Genomic DNA, 24,052 nt, shown 5'->3' with positions numbered 1-24,052 from the left:
ACACATCTAAACACAAAGAAACATATAGTCATATACAAAGATACACACATCATGACAGACAGACACACACTAATACACACCTGCAGACACAGAGAAACAGACATATTTACTAACAAACAGTTTCACACATACAGACATAGAGAGAGAAACATCCACATGCACAGACAACCCCCACACATATGGACACACAGATTCACACATGTATACAGACACAGAGAAATATAGACACAGAATACACAATGTACACCCAAACATATACAAAAATTCACAGAAACATGGATACACACAATCACATACAAGATCATGCACATATACACAGACATTAAGTCAAACATAACATAAAGACAGACACACAGGCACATACAGACCTATATCCCAATACACAATCACAAACACATATAGCATATTCACAAACACACATTGATACATATAGAGGCATATATACATAGGCATACACATGTGCAAACACACAGACATCGACAAAGTCACACAGACAGACACAACCATATACACACTGACAGAGAAAAAATATACACACACAGGTACATCAACATAGATATACATATACAAAAAAACACATGCAGAAATAACACACATGTTCCCACAAAGATATGCATATTCCAAGATATAATAATCGTTGCACAGACACATCTAAATATACATAAACACAGATAGACACAGACATAAACATGCGCACACACTCACAAAGACATGCATTATAAAATATATGCATATACTGGGACATAGATATACAGTGACATATACACAACAGATGTGTACAGAAAACCATTCATATATACAAAGATATGCATGTACATTCACATACAAACATACACTTATAGACACATAAACATCACACTTTCACATACAGAGACATACACACATACACACACATAAACACACAAATAGACACACACTTACATGGACACATAAATATACCCAGACATAATACCTATGCATTCACAGAGACCCATAGACATAGACATGTACATAGACAAATACACACAGACACACATACAGGCATATACACAGAAACCCAGACATATACACTGACACACAGATGCACACACATGAAAATATAGACATACATATACAGAGACACATAGACATACAAAGATAAACAAAAACACAAAAAGAGAGAGATACATGCACAAATGGACATTTAAAAAGATGCATTGTGGGATACCCAAAAAAACATGCAGTCACACACTAATGTATACAGAAATACATACACAGCACACACACACATATATATACACAGAAAGACATGCATGCACAGGGATACACATATACCTAGAAGTCACACAACGATAAATACAGATACAGACTCACATAAATTCACATCGATACAAAACAGACATATACAGAAACAGACACACATATGTAGACACAGTCATATGCCTAGACATATATATATATATACACAGACGCACACCATTGTGCAGACAGACATATACAACAACCCACACCAACATTCAGACACAGACACACACATGCACACACAGTCATAGAAAGACACCTGAAGACATATACATGCAGATGTGCACACAGATACACATAAATATATATCCACAGTCACACAGATAATGTACAGATATACACACATATAGACACATGCAGACTGAACCACAGAGACGTAAACACGGGCACACATAGAGACACACAGACGTAGAATATATACAGACACACACAAGTACATGTGTGTACACACAGAGACACACACAATATGCATACATAGACAAGTGTACACACACTGAGACATGTACAGAAACACATGCACATATGCAGAGAAACACTCATGCATACACACCGACACACTCAATGCTCACACAGACTTATGGGCACACAGATTCAGAGAGGATTAAGTAAACACACAGACATGTGCACAACAGAAATACATACACACAGATATATACACAGAAACACATGTAGACACATATATACACAGACATATATACAGGTTGCAGACACAGCCAGAGACAGATATATGCTCACAAACACAGAGACACAAACATTCACACACATATACACACAGAAATACATATACATAAATGTATATATGCAATGCACATTCACATACACACATACACAGACAGATATAGAAACCCAAATACATGTGCACACAAATATGTACATACATGCAGACATATACACAGATAACCACAAACAGATGATAGATGCACACAGAGACACTCAGACATACACAAAAAAAACACAGCTACCCACAGAACAAAACATACAAGCATGTCTACATGTGCACATAGACACACACAGATACAAAGAAATAGACACGTGTACACACATAGAGAAACAATCCTATACGAAGATACACATACAACCATGTGTATATATACAGAAACACAAACAAGCACACATCACATAGACGTACACAGACACACATGCACAATAACACAAGCAGAAAGAGACACAGACATATATACACACGGATATACAGAGACACACATAGGCATATACCCAAACATATACAAAAGCACACACAGAGACAAACAGGCATAGACACGCAGAGAGACACACACAGAGGTATACACCCGAACATAAACAGATACTCATTGATATATACAGAGACACACAGACATATGCAGACATAAATATGTGCTTAGACATATATACAAACATACATACACAAAAAGGACATATACATAGAGACACAGAGAGACAAACACATAGATACAGATATGTACACAAACACATAAATATGTACACTGACACATGCACACACTGACAGACATATACAGAGAGACAAACATGCAGACACAGATATACATAAACTGAGATCACACAGACATATACACAGAAACATACCAACATGTAGACGCACAGACAACGTAGAGACATACTCAGACTCTTGTGGGGGCACACACACACACACATAGAAATATGCACACAGAAACACACACAGACATACACATTGACATGCACACACAGACAGAGATGTAGACAAACAAAATCACAATGCACACAAACATATACAAATACATATATGCGTAGGGCCAGATACATAAATAGACACAATCACAAGACACACTGACAAAAACACATGGTAACACACTCATGCGCCACACATATGCACACACAGTCATTTACAGACACACAAACATATGCACATACACAAATGTACATAGACACACACAGCACTCACAGGCACACAAAGACACAAACACAAAGAAATGTAGACACACACAAACATACATTGACACTCAGATTCTCACAGACACATGAACACACATACACAGAAATATAGACAGACAGACATAGATATATAAACAGACACACAGCCAAATGCACAATGACACTGACATATACAGACCACACACATGTATGCACACAGACATTACACAGAGATATACACAGATAGACAGATAATATACTAACAACACATCATATACGCAGAAGCACACATTTACACAGAGACACGTGTACACATGGTAGCACAACATACAAACAGACACAGATATGTAAATAGACACATGCACACATATACACCGACCCAGGTGTACACACATGCATGCATACACACAGACATTTACATAGACACACAAGCGCACACACAGATACTCACATGCGCACACAGACATACAGAAACATTCATATAGACACAGACATAGAGACATACACAGTACATTTTCACACACATAGAGACATACACATAGACACACACAGACACATAGACACAGAAAGACACTGATATATACACAGCAGAGACAGAGACCCACAGAGACACGAAGTTATATGCATAGTCATACAGAAACATATATGCACAGAGATAAACAGAAACTTACACAGACACAAACTGAAATGCAGACCCAACAAAGACATGTAACACAGACATATGCATATATACACACATGCACAGAGTCACAATGCACACAGAAATATAAAGACACAGACTCACAAACACCCCCACGTGCGCAAATAGACACAGGCATATACATAGACATTCATACAAGTGCACAGACGTATACACAGACACGGATACACAGATATATACATAGACATGCAAACGCATGCACATGGACATTTACACAGACACAGAGACGTGCACACAGACATTTACACAGACAAAAATGGATATGTGCAACATACCAGGAAACACAGCAGTGTATACTGACAGACATATACACAGACACATACACAGATACACACACACAAACATAAACTGACACACACAGACATAAACCCAGACATGAAAAATAGAAACAGACATGATATGCCCACCGAGGAGCAAACATACAAATACACACAGGCATATACACAGACATAATCCCACAGCACACACAAATATACACAGACATATACAGAGACACACAGACAATAGACATACATACACAGACTCAGAGATACATAAACATACGCACACATATGCTCACTCTCAGAGGCACACAAGTATGTACGTAGACATCGAAAATTGCACACACAGACATATACACACACAGATACATGCAGACACACATAGACATACATGCACACAGACATACAAATGTAAAGCCACAGACATGTACACATGTGCACACATTCACACAGACACAATATGTGCAAAGAAAAATGAAGACAGATATATACACACAAAGACATATAGATAAGCACACACAAACATAGACATATATGCAGACACCCCCACATGTACACAAAGGGATTCACACTGACATATATACCGATACATGCATGTACCAACAGACACACACATAGACAAACACAGAGAAACAAACAGTGACATACAGAGACACACCCAGATATATACATAGAATCACACAGGTGCACACAGAGACTTATACAGACACACGCACATACACAGAAAAATATGCACAGATAGACACCCTCAGATAGACATATAGACACATATACACAGAGACATATATCCACATGCACACATATAGATGGAGACACAATTCACACGTGCACACAGACATATATACAAATACCTAGACATATACACAGACACACAGATGCACACAGATTTGCATAGACATGTACACAAACACAATGTGCACACACATGAACATATAGGCATACAGACATATATACAAAGACACATAGATATACAAAGATAAACACAAAAGCATAAAGATGGAGACACACACCTAAATGCAGACATACAGATGCACACACGGACATGTACAAAGACACATAGTGTGATATCCACAGATACATGCAGCTAAGCAACCAGTGGATATATGCATATATATCACAGAAAGACATACATATACACAGAAAGACATGCACACATATAGACACATGGAGCCAGAACTCACACAACCATAAACACAGATACAGACCCACATGAACTCACATAGATACAAAACAGACATATAGAAAGACAGAGACACACACTTAAATAGACAAAGACATATGCACAGACACAGATATGTACATAGATGCACACACATGTGCAGACAGACATTTACACAGACCCATACCTACATGCAGACACAGAGAAACACACACACAAAGTCACACAGAGACATACATAGACATATATGTACAGATGTACACACGCAGGTAAACACAGACATATAGACACAGACACAAACATATACACAGACACACAAAATGTACAGATATGCACAGGCACACACCGGCATGTAGATACACACACAGATACATACATATGTACACACAGAGACATACACAGACACACTGGGACATATATACATACATACACAGACATAGATACAATATGTGCATAGACACAGTTGCAGTCATATCTACAGAAACATACAGAATGCATACACACAGATATTTACACACATATAGAGACTCACCGTGACATAGATAGAGATAGGGAATTATATAGACACACAAATACACATTTCTGTAGACACAAACATGTATACTCAGACAGACATACAGAGACTCAGACATATACACAGACCCACGTACACACAGACAAAACACACATATACACAGACTCACAAAAGTGCACACACAGGTATATACACATACAAACGGGCACAGAAAATGAATACAGTGAATACACGGACACATGCAGACATTCAAACACACACATGCACACACATCCACAGGCACGCATAGATATACAGATGAATATATCGACCCACATATACAAGGCCACGCATATATATCCAAATCACACACATGCACACAAAATAGACACACACAAACATATACACAGACATAAACTGATGTACACACAGACCTATGCAGATATGCAGAAACACACATGTACACAGTTGCATACATGCAAGCACACAGACATATACACAGATACCCACATATATATGTACTTGGATGCTCCCGTGTACACACAGCACAAACTACATACACAAAGACACACAGATTCACACTGATGTGCATACACAGACACGCATGCACCCATACAGACACACTCATGCACACACAGAAATGACAGACAGCACACACAAACATAGATACAAACACACACTGACATGCATACACAGATGTATACACAGACACACATGCAGGCATATAAAAAGTCAGACTAACTGATATGTAAGTGAGACACAGAAACACAATGACAGAGACACATAGACATATACACAGACAGACACATAGAAACACATAGACACACTTTCACAGTCACACAGACACACACACATGCACACCCACAGAGCAACACATAGACATATATATGTATAGACACAAGGCTAAATGGACACAAACACATAGACATGGATACAGAGATACACGGACATAAAAAAGAGACACACATAGAAACCCACAGATACAGACACACATGCACACAGAGACCCACACCCACATATACATACGAGCACACACAAATAGACATATACACACACACAGTCAACAGACTTATATATATATATAGACTCAGACACACATACACAAGAAGATAAAAATACCTAGAGACATATATCTACAGACACACACTACACACTTACAAGAATTTATAGACACAGAAATGTATACAAACAAATATACCCAGAAATGTTCAGAAACACACAGAGACACACACGCATACATACTCACAGACAAATATAATCACAGAGACACAAACATCTACAGAGATTCAGACATATACACAGACAGACCCACATGCATACACAGTTACAACATGGACATAGACACAAACGTACAAGAGACACGTATACATACATACACATAGACACAATAACAGACACACAGACATATGCACAGACATGGAGACATAAGCAGACACATAGATACACACATGCACACACACAAACACACAACACTTATATATACACACAGACAGATACCAGAGCCACACATGCACACACAGGCATACACAGCCACAGAGACATAGAGATAGACACAAAAGCATGCACACAGACACACACATGCAAATACAGATATATATACACACAAAGATACACATGCACAGACTCACATGGACATATACATAGACACTTTTGTGCACAGACACTTGAACACACTGATATACAAAGACACGAACAGACATAGAGACAGACACAAACCCACAGGCAAATTCACACACACCCATATGCACACACAGAGATACGCAGCATATAGAGGGATACATAAATGCAAATGCATGTAGAAAGACACACACAGACATATAAAGACACAGATGCACACAGTGATACACACATACACACTGAGACACACGGACACAGACAAATGCATAAACACATATTCACATGCATACACAGATTCACGCACAGACATGTACACAGACTTACACATTCACACATAGACAGACACATAGTGACATATAGACACATACATGCACATACACACAGACATGTACCAGACATACACCCAGTGCACAAACAAACGCAAGAACATAGACATGCATATGTCACATGTCCACAAAGACAGTAGACATACACACACAGACTCAGACATGTAATCGACATATGCCCAGGCAAACACAGACACAGAGAAACACAGGTCTACACACAGGGGCACACACAACAATACATAGGAATTGGAGGTTCGGAGTGAAAAGGACATACATACACAGACACAGAGACTAACAGATATAAGACACACAAACACAATGACAGAGACACACAGCGGCTTCACAGACACGTGGGCTGTGCAGAGGGCTCTGTGTGTCCATCTGTCTGTCTGTGCTGTGGCTGAGGGCCACAGGATGCTCAAGGGTTGCTTCTGACTCTGTGGGGACCCTCCGGGGTGCAGGGCCAGGAGTCAGCTCCCGGGTGGGGCCGGATACCCAGAAAGCAGCGAGCGTGGGAGCCAGCCAGCCGCGTGCAGGATGGTCCCCTTCCGCAGCTCTGCTTGTGTGTCTGCACTCTGGCTTGGGGCCTCGCCCAGCTGTGCTTGCAGTGACTCCTGGCTCTGTGCTCAGTGGTCAACCCTGTGGGGTGCTGGGGATCGAACCTGGCTTGGTCACGCACCAGGCAAACGCCCTCCCCACTGTTGGTGGCTCCCACCTGCCCCGTGTGTGTGTGTGTGTGTGTCTGTTTGGGTTTGGGATTTAGTCCAGTCTTGGCATTGCTCAGGGCTTCCTCCCGACTGTGGTCCGGCCTCACCCCGCTGGGCCTAGAGGGGTGGCCATGAGTCGTGTTGGCACTCAGACCCGGATCCGAGGCCCGCCTGCGTCCTATCCCTCTGGCCACGTGGCCTTTACAGAAACACCGAAACGCTGTGCCGGTCACTGTCCCCGGAGTCTGGGCTCTGCCCGGTGCTGTTGGCCTGCTCCGAGTCTTCAGGCAGGAGCAGTATCCGGGGCTGCTGCGGACCTTGGCCTGCTCTTCCAGTGGCCCCACGTGGCCTGTTTGAAGGCTCTTCCCCACCCACGATGCTGTCCCCAGGTCCCGCTTCCCTTCTAGCCCTGGCTTTGCTTGTGCCACTGAGGGAGGGCGTGAGCCCCCGGGCCACTACAACCCTGGGCCGTTTCTGTGAGACGCATCAGAACCACTGCCATGGCCTGGCCGCCTTGCCTCAGCCCTACCAGGAACCCCTGGAACTGCAGGCGGTGGGGCGGGGGGTCCCCAGTTTCCCTACAGACCCCTCCGGGGCAGGGAGCTGGCAGCAGGGGCTGCCGGCCTGAGGTTCTGCGGGTGTAGTGCCCTCCTTTTCCCCATCCTTCCTTCCTTTCCTCCATCCTTCCATCCTTTCCTCCCTCCTTCCTTCCATCCTTTCCTCCATCCTTCCATCCTTTCCTCCATCCTTCCTTTCTCCCTCCCTCCCTCCCTCTCTCCCTCCCTCCCTCCCTCCCTCCCTTCCTTCCTTCCTTCCTTCCTTCCTTCCTTCCTTCCTTCCTTCCTTCCTTCCTTCCTTCCTTCTTCTCTTCCTTCCTTCCCTCGTTCCTTCCTTCCTTCCGTCCTTTCCTCCATCCTTCCTTCCTTCGCTACTTCCCTTTCTCCTTAATTCCCTCCCTCCTTCCTTCCTTCTTTCCTTACCTTACTTCCTTCCTTCCCTCCCTCCCTCCCTCTTTCCTTGTCTCCTTCCTTTCTCCCTTCCTTCCCTCCTTTCTTCCATCCTTCCTTCCTCTGTCCGTTCCTTCCTTCCTCCCTCCCTTTCTCCCTTCCTTCCTTCCACCCTTCCTCCCTCCCTTCTTTCCTTCCTTCCTTCCTTCCTTCATTCCTTCCTTCCTTCCTTCCTTCCTTCCTCCCTCCCTCCCTCCCTCCCTCCCTCCCTCCCTCCCTACCTCCCTCCCACTCTCCCTCCCCCAAACACTGGTCAGAACTCACCTGTCGAGCCTAGGCAGGACAGATTCTGCCCCTGAGACTTGGAGGCCCATAGACCAGAAGCCGAAGGTGTCCCCTTTTCTGGCATCCACCTGCCTTGGTGGGGGGGGGGCGCTGGCCCAGGTGCATTTCCCAAACTTTCCTTCTTGTGTGTATCCTGTCTTCTTTCGTAGTTGCTTGGGTTCGAGGTGCCTCCCCCAGAGCCCCACCAGGCGTGGGCTGATTCTTGGCTCTTCATTGAGGCATCACGCCTGGTGGGGCTCTGGGCGCCTGGGTCGCCATGCGAGTGGTGAGTGCCCTTCCTGAGGGTGGCTCTGCTGTGCGGGTTTTCATGGCACATTCAGCTACGTCTGTCTTTCTCTCTTAGACGCGGGTCTCCTGCTCATCTCGATCTCTTGAGCCTCTTGTCACCCCACACACGGTGGCTTTCTGCTGTACTCGCCGGTATGGGAGCTCCAGAAATCCCATGGACCTGGGGTGAGTAGGATGAATGCACCTGACCATCCCCTACATACACACACACACACGCGCACACACACTCAACTCTTCCACCAACCACAGGGATGCGGGACTGCCACGTGAGCTTACCACATGCTGTTCTACACAGGCCTGAGCCGGACATGAGATTTCCGTGGCCAGCCTTCCCTCCCTAGCCCTGCCCTAATGCGTGGCCCCTGGAAGGTGGGCCCTTCACAGTGGGTTTAGCAAGGCCTGTGACTCAGCCTGAGGTCCTGAGAGGGGCGGCTTGCACCAGGCTGGGCCTGCGCTCAGAGATGCCTCCCTCCTGCTGGGAGACTGCAGGCTCAGGTTATTTTACACATGCAAACACCCCAGCGATGTCAGGAAGAGGGACGGGGCAGAAAGCCATGTCTGGCAGCAAGCCAGACAGGTAGCCGACGCAGAGAACGCATTTCCCTCTTGGAGGGCAGATGGCCCCTCCTCAGCAGCACGGGCCCTTCATGGATAGAGGAGAGGGAGGCCCGCTCTCCGGAGCCTTGAATCCAGATATCTGTGTAGTGGGGATAAGCTGAGCTTCTCCCTTCAGAATCTTCCCCTCAATGTGTAGTGTGGCCGGTCAGATGCGCGACTCGGGTGCTAGGGGAGAGGATGGAGCACTGTGGCAAGGAGAGTCGGAAATGATCGCTCTGGATGAGAACTGAGTGCGGAAGGAGGGAAGGGACAAATAAGGTGACCTCTCAGTACCTAGATTGCAAACTGTAGTGCCCAAAAGATAGGGGAAAGGGAAGGAGGGAGGGAGGGCGGCAGGGAGAAAAACAGAGAGAGAGAGAGGGAGAGATGGAGGGAGAGGGAGGGAGGAAAGAGAGAAAATTCCTGTTTTAGAGACAGGAGGGAGCAGGAGAGGGGATGGTGGGAGGGAAAGTGGGGACATTGGTGGTGGGAATGTGAACTGTGAAGGGCGGGTGTTGGATCAGTGTATGACTGAAACCCAATCGAGAGTAGCTTTGTAACTGCATCTCACTGGGATTCAATTTTTTAAAAAAGAAAAGATTCCGTGATGGGCCAGCTTTCAAAAACTTCTCTCCTGAATCAGTGCTGTGTCACATTCAGAGTCTTCACAGTCATGTTGGGACAATGCGTGACGGCAACACAGAGACCACCTCTGAGATTCTGAGAAGTATTCTGTGGATACTCGGCGTGACATGGTTATACTGAGATGTGGGCACTTGGAGAAGTCGGTACTCAGAGCAAGATGTGGATCCTCTGGCATGTGGCTGCCGGGAGTTAGACGCTGGGAGATGGACACTCGGAGCCGTGCATATTCCCAGCGATTCCGTGGTGAGACATGAGGGATCGGAATGAGATGTGGCTAGTGTGGCTGAGGGTCTCCTTGGCAGCCCAAGGGCTCCAGCAACCCAACAGGTGTGTATGTGAGCCCGCCTGCTCTGCATCCTGCAGCTGTCCACGTGTGTGCCACTGTGTGTGTGAATTAATGTTGCCGCTGTCTGTGATCCCGCTACATGACGACGGAGATCCTGCATGTCCCTCTCACCAAACTGACATTTCTCCAAATCTATCGCTCTCCACAGGGGACACTGCCTGTTTGTGCTAGCCCCCCTACCCCCCAGCCGGCCCTGCGGGAGCCACACTCACTCCTCTGCATAAACCGAGGTTGCCCCATAGGCCCCTGGAGCCAGTGTGCAGACAGACATGGGGGACACAGAGGCCAGAGCAAGGCCCACTCTCCAGGGAGGCCGCTACCCACCTGCTTTCTTGTGGGCTGTAAACCCAGGACCACCAATGGGGCAGAGGGTGGCAGGGGCCCAGCTGAGAGGAGGTGGTCGACACACACTGTGACTCGAGTGTGCCCATAGGGGGCAGGGTCTGTGTGTTGTGGGCCTCGGGTGCTGCTGTGCCAGGGTGCGGGGTGGGCGCAGGCCACGGCCATGGCTCTGGTCCCTGCTTCCCTGCTAGTAGCTATTTGCACACGGGCAGTGGGGGTTTGTGGCTGAGCCAGTTCCTGTCAGAGACACACCTTGGCTCACCCCTGTCCCTCTGGCTAGGGACATCAGTGCCAGTGGCCTCAGTGTCTTTTTTAAAAAATTGAATCCCAGTGAGATGCAGTAACAAAGCTACCCATGATAGGGTTTCAGTCATACACTGATCCAACACCCGCCAGGGTATATCTGTCTGGGTGGAATCGGCTCATTTCTAGAGCAGGAAACGAGCATCAGATCTGGTCTGGGGTAGGGGGGTTCGGGGACGACTCCTGCTGCACCCCCGACAGCCCAACGTGAGCAGACCTGCTTTCTTGTGGCTGTAAACCCAGGACCACCAATGGGGCAACGTGGACCCAAAAGAACATGAAGGAGAAGGACCAAGAGGAAGAAAAACAGTAGTGGAGGAGGTGGTGGAAGAATGAAGGGAGAAGTGATTGAGGCCTTTGAGAATGAGCGGTAATTGGAAAAATCGTGTATTCTAATGAGGTGGAGTGTTGTTAAAGAGAACTAGATGACATCCGAAGAGGAGGAGGATTAGAGATACATATCTGAAAGTAGGAGTTGGATAAAGAGTGAAAAAAACAAGCAGAGGAGGAGATGGTGGTGTGAAGAAAAGAAGAGTTGGACGACGAAAGAGCAAATAGAGGAAGATGAGCGGGACATCAGAAGAAGACATGGATGGTGATTGGGAGTTTGAATTTGTAAATGGAATTTGTGAGGGGGAGGGACAGGGAAGTGTGGGGAGAGGGAGACACTGGAGGAGAAAAAGACAATCAGGAATATGAAGAGGAGACAGAAATGGAGGAAACACAAAAGTGTTTGAATCAGAGAAGGTGGATGAGCACAGTAGCAGAAGCAAACAGGTGAAGGACCAGGAGATGGAGGGAAGAAGACATGAAAAGAATAATTTCATGGAGAGGTAAGTAGAAGAAAAGAAGACAACACTGAAGTGGGGGCACTGAAAATCCGTAAAATAAGAGTAGGACGAGGAGGTGCAGAGACACAGAAGATGGAGGAGGAGAAACCGGAGAAAGAAAACCAGAGGTGAAGGAGGTGGTGAAGGAAAGGAGAAAAGTGGAGAATGCGTTTGAGAACAAGAGGTATGTAGAAGACTAGAGATCAGGAGACAATGGGACTGAAGTGGTGTAAACAAGAACAAGACAACATTAGCAGAGCAGGATTATGTAGTACAGAATGAAAAGGCGGAGTTTGAGAAGACGAGGAAGAAAACAGGTGGAGGAGGAGGTGGTGGCGGGAAGAAGAGTAAAACGATGAAAACAGATCAGAAGAAGATGATGGGGACATCAGAAGAAGAGGTGGGTGGGTGAATGGGAATTTGTGTTTGTGAATGATTTTGTCAGGGGTGGGACAGGGAATTGTAGGGATGGGGAGACCTGTTGTTGAAAAAGATGATGTGCAATTGAAGAGATAGAATTGGAGGAAACACAAAAGTGTTTGAATTGGAGAAGGTCAAGGAGCACAGTTGACGAAGCAAACTGGCGACGGACGTGGTGATGGAGGGAAAAAGAGAACCAGATGATAATTTTTTTGAAAGGTAAGTAGGATAAAGACGACAGAGAGGAGGGGCGACAGTGAAAAGGAACCGGAGGTGTATGATATGGTGGTGGAAAGAAGAGAGAAGAGTAGGAGACATTTGAAAATGAGAGGTAAGTAGAAGAACTAAAGAGTACTTCTTGGTGGAGTGGAGTAAAAGAGAACTACTATGAAGGCATAGTAGTGTAAAAGACAGCAAGACAATGTTGGAAGAGGAGGAGTACTTTGAGGTTTGGAACCGGAAGGAGTTTGAGGAGGAGGAGTGATAAAACAGGCGGTGGAGGAGGTGGTGGAGGGAGAAGAAAAGAAGAGGAGGAGGAGTTCATGGATGAGAGGTAATGAGAAGAACTGAAGGGAAGTAAACCCTGGAGGGTGTAATTGAAAATGGAACAGGAAGACATCAGAACAGGAGGAATTGCAGGTAACAAGAACTAAGGCAGAGATGGAGGAGGACAGGCTGTAAGGAGATGGTGGAGGGACAAATAAAAAGGGGAGGATGATTTCAGTGACAAGAGGTAAGTAGAAGACTGAAGAGCATCAGTCATGGAGGCAGAGTGGTGAAAACGGAGGAGGCAACAAGAGAACAGAAGCTGAAATTGGAGGTACAATGCCAAACAGAGGAGTTGGAGGAGGAGGAGGGAGAAAACAGGCGGAGGAGGAAGTGGTGGTGGGAAGAAGAAAAGAAGAGGGCGATGAGTTCCAAGATGAGAGGTAATGAGAATAAATGAAGGGAAGGAAACTGGAGGCTGGAGTCGAAAATGGAACAAGGATGACATCAGAACAGGAGAAATTTCAGGTAAGGAGAACGAAGGCAAAGATGGAGGAAGAGGAGGAAGGAAGAATACAGACAGTAAGGAGGTGGTGCAGGGACAAAGAAAAGAAGGGGAGGATGAGTGCATGGACAAGAGGAAATTAGAAGAATGAAGAGCAACAGACAGTGGAGAGAGAGTGGTGAAAAGAAAAAGACGATGTAGAAGTAGAAGATCAGATGGAAATGGAGGAAACAGAAAAGTGTTTGAATCAGGGAAGGTGGAGGAGCACAATAGCAGAAGCAAACTGGTGAAGGACCGGGGTGATGGAGGGAAGAAGACATGAATAGGATGATTTCACGGAGAGGTAAGTAGAAGGCAAATGACGACACAGGTGGCGAAGTAGTGACAAAGAACACATCAGTAAAAAGAGGACCAGGAGGTAAGCAGACCCAAGAAGACGGTGGGGGAGGACCTTGAGAAAGAAAACCGGTAGTAGAGGAGGTTGTGGAGGGAAGAAGAGAGAATTGCAGGATCACTTTGTGAACGAGAGGTAAGGAGAACTGAAGAGCAGGAGACAATGGAGGCAGAGTGGTGTAAACAAGAACAAGACAACGTTAGAAAGAAAGGAGGACTTTGAGGAGTTCAAGGGAGAAAACAGGCAGAGAGGGAGTTGGTGGCAGGAAGAAGAAAAAAGACGACAAACAAGACAGGTGGTGGAGGAAGTGGTGGATGGAGAAGAAAAGAATAGAGTGAGTTCATGGACAAGAGGTAGTAGAAGAATAAAGAGCAGCAGACAGTGGAGGCAGAGTGGTGAAAACAAAGGAAGCAAAAGAACTGGAGCTGGAATTGGAGGTACGATGCCAAACGGAGGAGTATTAGTAGGAGGATGGAGAAAACAGGCAGAGGAGGAGGTGGTGGCAGGAAGAAGGGTATGATGCTGGGAGTAGAAATAAAGAAGACAAAGACATCAGAAGAATAGTTGGATGGGTGAATGGGAATTTGAATTTGTGAATGGAATTTGGGAGGGGGAGGGAGAGGGAGACCTGGTATTGAAAAAGACGATTCATATGTTGAAGAGGAGATGGAAATGGAAGAAACACAAAAGTGTTTTAACCGAGTAGGTGGAGGATCACACTTGATAAGCAAACTGGCGATGGACTTGGTTAATGGACGTAAGAGGACAAGTAGATGATGATTTTCTGGAGAGGTAAGTAGAAGCAAAAAAGAGGACACAGAGGAGGCGAGGCTGTGAGAAGAGTCCTTCATGTAAGGAAATGACAGGGAGGTATGGAGACCGAAGGCAGACTTAAGGACCAAGAGGAAGAAAACCAGAGGTGGACAGGGTGTTGGAGGAAAGAAGAGAGAAATGGAGGGTGCGTTTGAAAATGAGAGCAGTATAAAAAAATGAGGAGCAGTTTTTGGTGGACTGGAGTAAAACAGAACTACTATGGAGGCATAGTAGTTTAAAAGTCAGCAAGACAATGTTGGAGGAGGAGGAGTATTTTGAGGAATGGAACCGGAAGGTGTTTAAGGAGGAGGAGTGAGAAAACAGGCAGTGGAGGAGGTGGTGGAGGAAGAAGAAAAGAAGAGGAGTATGAGTTCATGGAGGATAGGTAAGTACAAGAATGAAGAGAAGCAGACAGTGGAGGCACAGTGGTGAAGTCAAAGGATGCAACAAGAGAACAGGAGCTGGAATTGGAGGTATGATGCCAAATGGAGAAGTTGGAGGAGGAGGAGGGATAAAACAGGCAGATGAGGGGGTTGTGGTGGCAAGAACAAAAGAAGAGGGCGATGAGTTTGAAGATGACAGATAATGAGAAGAACTGAATGGAAGGAAACTGGAGGCTGGAGTTGAAAATGGAACAGAACGACATCAGAACAGGAGGAGTTGCAGGTAAGGAGAACCAAGGCTGAGTTGTGGAAGAGGAGGGAAGATGAATACAGGCTGTAAGGTGTTGTTGGACAAAGAAAAGGGGAGGATGAATGCATGAAGAAAGGTAAGTAGAAGGATGAAGACAGACAGACAGTGGAGGAACAGTGGTGAAAACAAAGGAGGAAAGAAGAGAACAGAGTGTGGAATTGGAGTTATGATGCCAAAGGGATGAGTTGAAGCAGTCGGAAAGAGAAAGGAGGAGGAGGAGGTGGTGGCGGGAAGAAGAAAAGAGAGGAGGAGGATTTTGAAGACTAGAGGAAATGATACAAACTGAATGAAAGACACTGTGGATTGTGAGTTGAAAATGGAAGACGGATGACGTCGGAACAAGAGGAATTGCGTTATGGAGAAAAAAGGCGGAGATAGTGGAAGAAGAAGGAAGAAGAAAACCGGCGTTGGAGGAGAGAGGGATGGGCCGAAGGAAAGAAGGCAGTACCACATGTGAAGAAAAACATCAGAAGAAGATGAAGGGGACGTCGAGAAGAGGAGGATGGGGGAATGGGAATTTGAATTTGTGAAAGGAAATTGTTAGGGGAAAGGTCAGGGAAGTGTGAGGAGAGGGAGACCCTGGAGGAGAAAAAGAGGATGCAGAAGTAGAGGAGCAGATGAAAATGGAGGAAACACAAAAGTGAATCAGAGAAGTTGGAGGAGCAGAGTATCAGGAGCAAATAGTAGAAGGACCGGGTGATTGAGGGAAGAAGACATGAAGAGGATGATTTCTTGAGAGGTAAGTATAAGAAACGAAGACGACACAGAGGTGAGGCATTGAAAATAAACCCATCAAATAACAGTAGTACGAGGAGGTTTGGAGACACAGAAGATAGAGGAGGAGAAACCAGAGAAAGAAAACCGAAGGTGAAGGAGGTGGTGAAGGAAAGGAGAGAAGTGGAGGATGCGTTTGAGAGTGAGAGGTAAGTAGAACTGAGGAGCAGGAGAAAATGTAAGTGCAGTGGTGTAAACAAGAAGAAGACAACATGGGAGAACAGAATTATTGTAGGAAGCCAGATGTAGGAAGCCAGATGTAGGAAGCCAGATGTAGGAAGCCAGATGTAGGAAGCCAGATATAGGAAGCCAGACGTAAGGAGCCTTTTTCACAGAGCCTGGCTTCTTTCAAACAGAGGCCTACTTAAACTTCCTGCCATTGCTGACCTTGCTGACCTTACTGCCCCGCCATTGTTTATCTATGATTGATCACTACCCATACGGGGGTCCAGGCACGTATACCATACCACTGCCTCCCAGCAGGCAGGTATAAATGCTGTAGCTGCCAGTGAATAAACGGCGCCCCTTTCTCTCTCTCTTTCCTCCTCCTTTTGTCTCTGTGTCTGTTCATTCGGCTGCGTCCCCTCCTCAGCCCCACCAAGGGTCCTACCTGCTGGACAGGGCAGGGCCCCCACACCTGGCGCCCAGCGTGGGGCAATAGGGGACCACCGAACGCCCGGTCAAGTTCACGTCGGCCGACAAACTCACGAAGAATGTGAGTATATCTGAGGGTCGCCTGTCTCTTGGCGCACACCCTGAGGGTCGCCTCTCTCTTGGCGCACACCCTGGTTTGGGACCGGGCTTGAATACAGTCTCGTCACACCCTGGCATGGGACCAGACTTGTATACAGTCTAGTGTTAAGGACGAGACGGTCACTGGCGGAAAGTCTTGAATTCCCTTGTCTTGTGTGTGTGTGTGTATGTGTGATTGTGCAGTCTTGGACGTCCTCGTCCTTGTACTGAGTCTGTGGCTCCACGACTTGGCATCCTTAAGATCCCTTTAAGGTTACGGAGTCTGATTGGGCTGTCTGCAATTCCACGAGGAACATATGGTCTAGGGTGGTGCTGGTTTAGACACTGGCCGCAAGTCACCTCTCAGGCTGATCCACTACGGCTAAGTTCCTCACTGGCCAGACATGCATCTGAGTGGTTTGTTATGAGTGCCCCCGTCCCCCCCACCCTTCTTGTGCCTTTTGTGCTTTCATTTCCGCCGAGTTAGAGAAACAGCCTGCCAGTGACCATTTCTTTCTGTACTTTCATTGCCATCGAGTTAGCTCAGAAACAGCCTACCAGTGAAGATGTTCTCATTTCTGTCTAGTTGGCAGAAACAGCCTCCCAGTGAAGACAGTCACTGGTGGCAGCTTGAATCCCTTTCTCCTGTGTACTCATTTCTGTCTAGTTGGCAGAAACAGCCTCCCAGTGAAGACAGTCACTGGTGGAAGGTTGAATCCCTTTCTCCTGTGTACTCATTTCTGTCTAGTTGGCAGAAACAGCCTCCCAGTGAAGACAGTCACTGGTGGAAGGTTGAATCCCTTTCTCCTGTGTTCTCATTTCTGTCTAGTTGGCAGAAACAGCCTCCCAGTGAAGACAGTCACTGGTGGAAGGTTGAATCCCTTTCTCCTGTGTTCTCATTTCTGTCTAGTTGGCAGAAACAGCCTCCCAGTGAAGACAGTCACTGGTGGAAGGTTGAATCCCTTTCTCCTGTGTTCTCATTTTTGTCTAGTTGGCAGAAACAGCCTCCCAGTGAAGACAGTCACTGGTGGAAGGTTGAATCCCTTTCTCCTGTGTTTTCATTTCTGTCAAGTTGGCAGAAACAGCCTTCCAGTACCCCTTTCCTTTTTCTCTTGTTTTATGGCCTGCTTATCTTCTGTTTCCTTCGTCTGTGTTCACCCCTGGGAAATCCCCGTTATTTGCATCGTTTTTCTCACTATCCTTATTTTTGTTACTATTTGCATTTTCGAAAGGTGCTTTTCCTGATGATAGAGATAAATTCCACTCCCTTACTCCCTAAAATTATGGGACAAACACTTTCTAAAAAGGAGCCCTTTGTCAATATCCTGAAAGACTCCCTTAAAGACCGTGGAGTAAAAGTAAAGAAAAAAGACCTAGTGCAATTTTTTCTCTTTATAGAAGATATTTGCCCCTGGTTCCCTCAGGAAGGGATTATTAGTGAAAAGAAATGGGCCAGAGTAGGTGATTGTATGGAAGATTATTATGCACGGTATGGTCCTGATAAAGTCCCTACTTCTGCCTTTTCTTATTGGAACTTAATAAATGAGACTCTTAAGATGCAACAAAGACAGCCGGAGATTCAGCGCCTTGTTTCCGAATGTGAGACTTTTTTGAGGAAAAGGTATAAGAATCCTAAGGCTCCCTCAGTCTGTGGTAATGAGCCCCCTCCCATGCAGGAGGCTGACTCCTCAAATTCTGCCACTATAGACTCTGACTATCCTGCTCCCCTATCTGAGCCCTCCCAAGCAGAGGCGCCTCCGAGACTCTATCCTGTGATTTCTGACATCTCTGATCCCTTCCCTCCGGAACCCGAATCCCTGCCCCCGGAGGACGGGGCTATACTGGAAAATGAGGCAGCTAGGTATCAGCCTTCAGCCCCTTGGCCCCCGTTAAGAAAACAGTCACCCCCTTATCTGCCCCATGCCACTGCCTTTTTTACTTCCTCCTATGACACCAGTGAGACAGTCCGCCAGCTTGCCCGGGACACTGCTGCTTTACGCGCAGTTCTCCAAAAGAAGCAGGAATATGTCCAACTTTTGACTCAAATAAGGCAGCTGGATAAGAAACTTGTGAGTGCCCTGCAGCCTTCTACCGTCTCTCGAGGACCTAGCCTCTCTCAAGGGCCTAGTAAGAAAAGCTCAGTCTCTCCTTCACCCAGCCACACTTTAGTTTTAAAGCCCGTGGCTGCCTTCCCAGTTACCAGGTCCCATTCTCGGGCCCTCAATTACCCCACCTCCTTCACAGCTCAACCCGATGATGATTCCTCAGATAGAGAAGCTGAGGAGGCCCATCAGCCTGAGGAAGGGGCACATCCTGAAGAGATAAATCCCCCTCAGGAAGTAACTCCTCAAGCACCAATCCGCCAGAGCTACAATAGATTAAAATTCGGGGACCTGAAAGATTTAAAGGCTGCTGTCTCTTCTTGCGGCCCCACTGCTCCTTTTACGCTTGGCCTTTTGGACTCCCTTAGTGAGGGATGGCTCACACCGAACGACTGGTTCTCAGTCGCTAAGGCTGTTCTGAGTAGAGGAGACTATCTCTTGTGGAAAACAGATTATTCTGATCAATGCCAAGACATGGCACGCAGCAATGTCTCGGCAGGAGGCTCTTCTTCATCCTGGGTCTTTGCTAAATTTCAGGGCCAGGCACCCTTCGATTCTAATGAGGTACAGGCTCAATTTCCCCCAGGGCTGCTTGCCCAGATACAAACGGCTGCCCTCCGGGCCTGGAGGAGGCTTCCCTCTAAAGGGTCGGTTGTAACATCCCTAGCTAAGGTTCGTCAGGGAGCTAATGAACCCTATAGTGATTTCATAGGGCGCCTCACGGAGGCAGCTGAAAAACTTATGGGAAGCGAAGAGACAGATAATGAGCTGATCCGCCACCTGGCCTATGAGAATGCTAACTCCACCTGCCAGGCCGCACTTCGCCCCCATAAGCATGGGAAGACTCTTTCAGAATACATCAGGCTATGCTCTGATGTTGATCCCACCACCCAAAATATAGGGCTTGCTATAGGGGCTGCTTTCAAACAACTTGCCATTCAACCAGCGAACAGCCAGAACAAGTTGTGCTTTGGCTGTCAGCAGCCTGGACATTTTTCAAAAAACTGCCTCAATAAAAAACCGCGGCCCAGACCTAAAACTCCTTGTCCTGTGTGTAAACAGGGTTTCCACTGGAGGTCAGAGTGCCGCCAGAGGGCCGGGTCGGGAAACTGGATTCGGGGCCAGCCCCAGGGCCCCCAATCCGCTCCTCCTCCCATGACTGGGGCTCCTCAGAATCATGGGCCATTCAGCCTATCGGCATCCAATCCCTTTGCAGAGCCATCCCCTACTCAGCCGGATTGGACCTCTGTGCCACATCCTGCACAATACTAAAGAACAGGGCCCGAGAATCCCTAGTTCTCATAGAAAAGGCGATTGAAAATCATTTTTTTTTTGCTCTCTAGATTACCAGCAACCCCATTGTCAGGGGGATAAGACCAAAGATAATGTGGACATCTGTAGGGCAGGTTCAGGAATCTCAGTGTGAATGTGGTGAGTGGGGTGTGCTCCCGCGTGAAAGAAGGACCGGTCCGAGCGAGTGCAGAAGTGTGCTTTGTGTGTGTGCCTTTAATGTGTGTATTTGTCTCATTATCTTTCTCTTAGTTCTGTTTGTTATCAGCAGAGAAGGCAGGAAAATGCAAGATCATGTGGTTAAGTGTTTAATAATATCAGGAATGAAAAAAGTATATCACTAAGGTAGCCTATCCCCAAGTCTGATAAAAAGATACTAGTTCCCTGCCTCAGAACTAGTCTTGACCAAGAAAGAAAAATGCTAGCACCTGACCACCTTAGGTTTCAACAATTTTGAAAAGGTTTTGCCGGCTTATATCAACAAAAGCGCTTTCTTGACCCATTTTTAACAGGCAGGAAACTGGCTGGTCAGGCAGGGAAACGGAGAGCAATGTTCCCAATCGGCCGACAGGGCTTAACTTTGCCCTGGGGACTGCTCCTTCCTTTCTCAGTCTGTCAGTTTTCTCCCTGCCATTTCTGAAGGGTCAGATCAATTGATCAACTGCAGACGTGTGCACATGTACATGTGGTGTTTTTAGTGAACTTACTGTCTGTCTGTTTGTCTGTCTGTGGAACACTCGAGTGTTAGAGCTGGTTTGAAGCCAGTAATTATTAGACCTGGGCAGATAAAATCAAGGGAGATCAGAGTGATATGAAGCCCAGCAATTTAAAAGATCTAGGTATCTTTGGAACTTGTTAGATCAGGTTAAACAAAGATTTCTAATTAGAATGTGGCGCCTACAACGAAATTGAAATTTTTAGTCTAAATTTCTTATTGGAAGAACATTAATAGTTATTAACAGTTGAAATTCTTTTGAATTCCAGTATCTGTACTATCTAGAAAAAGCTACAGAACTAGAGCCAGAAAACTAAAAAGTGAAATAAGAATTCAGAGAGTGCAAGGCTTTATCTTACAAGCCTCAGTCAATTTTAATGAGGAATTTAGCTGTTTTTCAAGCAACAGAGGTACAGAAACCCTCAAAATAAATAAAGTTTTCTTATGTTTCCATAAACATTGACAGTCCAAATGTTTTTTTCTATGCTATTATTTAAGTTTGGTTAAAAAAAAATATATATATATATATATATATATACCCAAAGGGCTCTTTCTGTGTTCGAAAGCATGTTTGTATTGTAGAATTGTTAAAGTTAGAAAGCTCATGATTTGAACTAAAGTACAAAAACTATCAAAATTAAGTCAAAGAAGTTTTTACCGTGTTTCACAAAAATTGATGGTCCAAAAGTCTTATGCTATTATACCAATGTATGTATTTATATCTGCACTGGATTAGAATTATTTGACCTAGAGAATCTTGTGAGTTGAAATAATTGTGATCTATGAAAACAGGTTCAAAGAATAATGCTTCAGTTTAAAATATTATTTTCTAGAGTTGCAGAATTGGTTGAAAAACTTATTGTACCTATGTTTTATTTGATCTCTGAGACTTCTGGTAACTAAAATTTTTAAAGCTACTTAGCTCAGGATTATAAGGGGTTAATCTCAGTTGTCACTTTGGGAGTTTTTAAAGATTTTCCCTGGGTCCACCCATCCCCCTGCATTCCCAGCTCAGCAAACTGTGCCTCAGTCAGACTGGATATGCAGACCCTCCCTAACCTCAACAGTGAATTCTAATCACACTTTTGCTCAGCAGATAAGACTTGCTAATTTAGTTTGTTAACTCTTCTAGGTATCTGACTCTTGCAACTTTGTAAGTGAGAAAGGGCTTGGGATAAAACTGATCCTTATATTTGCATTAAAATCTGACGAACACACAAAAAAGAAATGGTGGGAAACCTCCTTGTAGGAGGAAAGGTCTCTGCTTATATTTTAACAGATGACAGACCTACTAATCCATTCTGGATCCTGCTACGGCCTCATCTGGAGTAAAATTCATCCTCCTGGCTCAGTCTCCAGACCACCTGAGACTCCAACACTCCAAACTTCAGCCCAGAGCAGATCTCAGATGGAAGTCACAAGAAAATCTAAAGAAGACTCAGCAAAACAGAACCCAAATGGGGAAGCACAGGCTGAATTGGCATGAGGACTTAGTCTGGGATTTACGGTACCAACCTAATCCTGAACTTCAGAGAATTTTGTACACCGGTGTAGAATCCTTACTGTTTCATGGTAATCTATGAGTGTTTTAATCTTAAAAAGTGTTCCTAGAAATCAGAATTCTAAAGATGTCTCCAGGTTAATATATGTTGTAAGAACTTTAGTTGTGAGTATCTTTAAAACTTTTTGAAAATCTATAAGAACCGATATAATGTTTGTGACTGCAGAGTAGTTTTGCCATGTTAAATAAGATGATTGTCAACTTGTGTCCAAACTTGTGAGATCATGTTGTACCAATTTCAGTGAGTTTAAACTTGTGGGATGACTATAGATGTATATCTTAAGTCAGAAAGATAATGTATGGAGATATCATCAGTGAAAAGTAGAAAAGCAAAGTGTAATTGTTTTTGAAATGGAAAAGTTACAGGATGTAATGGATGTAAAGGAAGTTTGAGGTTGTGTCTTGAGGAAAAGAAACTAATCAATCTGTATTGTTGTAAAAACTGTTTAAATATATCTGCAGAATTGTTCTAGTATCCAGACTCCTGTTACAGTGCTCTTAGATCATGGAAAAATCAATGTTTTCAACATGGA

The sequence above is a fragment of the Sorex araneus genome, chromosome X, assembly GCF_027595985.1.
Source record: "Sorex araneus isolate mSorAra2 chromosome X, mSorAra2.pri, whole genome shotgun sequence".
NCBI classification, from domain to species: Eukaryota; Metazoa; Chordata; class Mammalia; order Eulipotyphla; family Soricidae; genus Sorex; species Sorex araneus.
The sequence above is the reverse complement of the archived record's forward strand: the minus strand, read 5'-3'. Positions refer to the sequence as shown.